The sequence below is a fragment of the Phyllostomus discolor genome, chromosome 4, assembly GCF_004126475.2.
Source record: "Phyllostomus discolor isolate MPI-MPIP mPhyDis1 chromosome 4, mPhyDis1.pri.v3, whole genome shotgun sequence".
Taxonomy (NCBI): domain Eukaryota; kingdom Metazoa; phylum Chordata; class Mammalia; order Chiroptera; family Phyllostomidae; genus Phyllostomus; species Phyllostomus discolor.
Genome location: NC_040906.2, coordinates 153,556,659 through 153,560,506, shown reverse-complemented (window position 1 = coordinate 153,560,506; position 3,848 = coordinate 153,556,659).

Genomic DNA, 3,848 nt, shown 5'->3' with positions numbered 1-3,848 from the left:
AATTACTAAATGAAATATGTAATCTGGGTTAAAATTCCAGTATGAGTAAAGAGCCTGATCAAAACAAAAAAAATCAAACTTTTGTATTTATTTAGTAACTCTTTATTGTTAGTTATTAAGCCTATTAATATCTTCCATTCCTTGAAAATTATGTTTACTTTTTTCAAATGTTTCAAACCAGAATATATCCATTCCTCTGTACCCATTTTGTGCATCCATGTTATTTTTGTTTTCTTCACTGATTTATCCTGCTGCAAACCAACTGACACTTACTACTAAAGGAGCTTTTTCTTAATAGTGATTTTCACATATTTTTTCATATTTAAGAATTTACAATATATATATATATATTATATATATCAAACCAATTCAAACTCCATAGTCTCACTCAGTTATATCAGCCTCTTCCATTTAACAGTAACTCCACCCCAATGTCAGTGTCAAATGTCATCTCCATAGTCATGTCTTTATGACTATGACTATGGAGTGAGGTTTTCTCAATCTCTGTACTATTGTCATTTTGGTCTAGATAAATGCTTATTATGCTCTCCATTGAATATTTAACTGGTCCCCTGACCTCTTCCCACTAAATGCCAAAAGCACTCCTCTCCTTCACATTTTCAACAAGAAAATGTAGTCCCAGACATTACCTAATGCTCCCTAGGTGGAATACCTATCATGTTTTTTAAACAGATTTTATTTATTTATTTTTATTAAGAGGGGAAGGGAGGGAGAAAGAGAGGGAGAGAAACATCAATGTGTGTTTGCCTCTCTCATGTACCTCCCAAACAAGGCCCTGGCCCGCAACCCAGTCATGTGCCTTGCCTGAGAATCGAACAGGCAACCCTTTGGTTTGCAGATTAGCACTCAGTCCACTGAGCCAATTAGCCAGAACATCTGCCATTTTGATAATCACTGGTTTAACCATAAATGATTACCAGACTTTCATATTAAAAAAGAACCTACTAGTTTTGATATTCATTTGTCCTCTTTTTTTAGTGTATGTTTTCTTTTGTATTTAAAATATTTATTCTGTGCTGTCCTTCTGTATTTTTTATATTTTACACATATTTATCTAAAATGAGATTTAAAAAACTGTGAATTGAGAATTTCATAAACACTCTATTACTGCCTAATCAATGCTATCAAAAAATGAGATATTCAGTATGAAGGAGCAGTTTATCTTTCTCTTTTCTGTCTTTCAGTGAGTGGCATAATGTAGATATATTTTTGAAACATAATGAAAGAACTGAAGTATCATATTAGTAATGATGTCTAATGAAGCTCAACTCATAGTCTTGGTAACGTTTTTTAGCTCTTTAATTCTATAGTAACAACACTAATTTTCTCAGAAAGAATTATTGCTTTTTTATAAATGATTCATCTTTTGGTTTTGTAAGATAGTTTGAACTTACAGCTTAGCATAATTGAGGCCAATTATAAAAGGGAAGTAAATGTTCCTGATAGTTATTATTAAGAGAGAACAACAGTCAAAGCTGTGTTATGACAATAGGAGGTTGATCAAACATACTTAGTCTATTTAAAATCTAATTATGTGTTGAATAGAAATCTTTAATATATCTTTAGTTACTGAGTTCTGCTTTACCCTAGTTTTAGATTTTAAGTCAATAAATTTTGTTAAACGAATGATATATGTATGTATATATATTCATGTAATACATGAATACATATGTATGTGTGTATACATATAAATATGTACCATGCACACACCATTAATCATGCTGGATCTAATTATTTATAAAAAAAGATGTATTCGCTTTGTTCCCTCCTATCAGATATTAAATACAGATGAAAATTAAGTTTATGGACATTTCCCAGATTGTGCTACCCCACACACGTACGTAAATTTTTGTGTGTTCAGCATATGATACACAGACAGCCAATTTAAACATTAGGAAAAATGCAGTGCATTTTCCATTAAGTGTGCTCCATTGAACACCCTCTGTTTTTCTGGCAGAACCCAGCAGGATCTGAAAAATAAGCAGCATTTTGGGAACAATAATGAATATTTATGTTTTATGGAATCCTTTTACATTCATTTTCTGTCTGCATTTCTAAACCCGAAAACACTAAATTAGTAAAAGGGGTAAAAAGAACTGTGTTATAACTCCTTCGTTTAGTGATAGAAAAACACCAGTGAGATTGTGAGCCACATGGAGGCACAGTTGATGCAAACTGAAGCTTACCGGCTATCTGAATTCTTATTGACACCTCTCCATTGTATGATTTCTATAAAATAAACTTTGAGTCTATAAAACTGTAGAAGACTAGATGATGGAATATGTAAATATTATTTAATTAAGAAGAAAAACTTATTAAAAAAACTGAAAGGAGATGAGAAGAACCAAAAAGGACATTAGGAAAAATAATGGTTTGAAGGAAAAAAACAAGATAATCTTTAGTCAGAGTTTTACAATTAATACATTAACTCATAAAATATAAAAATCCAAGAGTGAAAAACTGTGGCTTAACCTATGCTGACTTATAATAATTTATAAAGACAAGTCCAAGATGTTTATTGCCCAGCAAGTCTATTTTCATTTAATATTTTACTGCAAGAGGCTTGTTGATTAAAATGTTTATGTCAGTTTCCTGCTTTAAGTTTCTGTGATCTGTACTTGGTGATCAACACTACTAGATCTTGCTTCTAAGTAATCCAACTATAGGCAAAAGAGTACAAAACGTTTGTATGAAAATTAGAATTTTTTTCTGACAACTTAGTATATTAGAGAATCCCGAGGATGGCCATCACCCAATAGAATTGTTACTGCCTGATATGTTTCTTTATTTGTTTGTAGTCAGATTGTAGATAGAAGAGCTCTATCTTTTTCAACAAATGTTAATTTCGATGGACTAAAGCGAAAGACAACAGTAACAGTGAAAAAATATACATTTCTTAATTGATAAACATAAGCATTTTAACAAAATGCAATAGCATTTCTTTTTTAAATATTTATAATGTTTTATTGTTTTTCAAATACAGTTATATCAGTTTTCCCCCACCAATTGCCCTGTCCTACCCACCGCCACCTCCCACCCTCACCCGTAATTGCCTTTGACTTTGTTCATGTGTCCTTTATACGTATTCTGTGATGATCCTTCCCCCTTCCTCCTCCCCTCTAGTTACAACCAGTTTGTTTTTTTATTTCAATGTCTCTGGTTATATTTTCCTTGTTTATTTGATTTGTTGATTAGGTTCCACTTATAGGTGAGATCATGTGCTATTTGTCCCTCACTGCCTGGTTTATTTCACTTACTTAATGCTCTGCAGTTCCATCCATACTGTTGCAAATGGTAGGAACTCCTTCTCTCTTTCTGTTGCATGGTATTTCCTTGTGTAAATGGGCATTTACAGATGGGCATTTAGGTTGTTTCCAACACTTAGCTATTGTGAATTGTGCTGCTATAAATATAAAAGCATTTCTAATTATAATTGCTGTTTCCTTGATTTCAAAACAATGCTCAATTTCAGTTCCCTCTGGAATTAGAACATAATATAAGGATAGCAATATATTGGAGAAAAACAAACTGTATAAGTCTTCAACCTATTTTAAACTTCATTTTTATTTTATTGTTCATTTTATTGCAGTTGTCCCACTGTTTCCCCTTTTGCCCCCCTGCCAGCCTGCCCCCACTTCCATAATCAGTCCCCTCACTGTTGTTTATGTGGATCCTTCATAATGTTCTTTGACTAACCCCTTCTCCTAAAATTCTAAATCCCAGAGATGGTGCCCATAATTTATTTCTCAACATGGAAATTGTAGAGAAGGACTCAATTCCTAAACCATATTTGTGGAATCTCCAAGCAAGCAGTTTAAAATATTAAC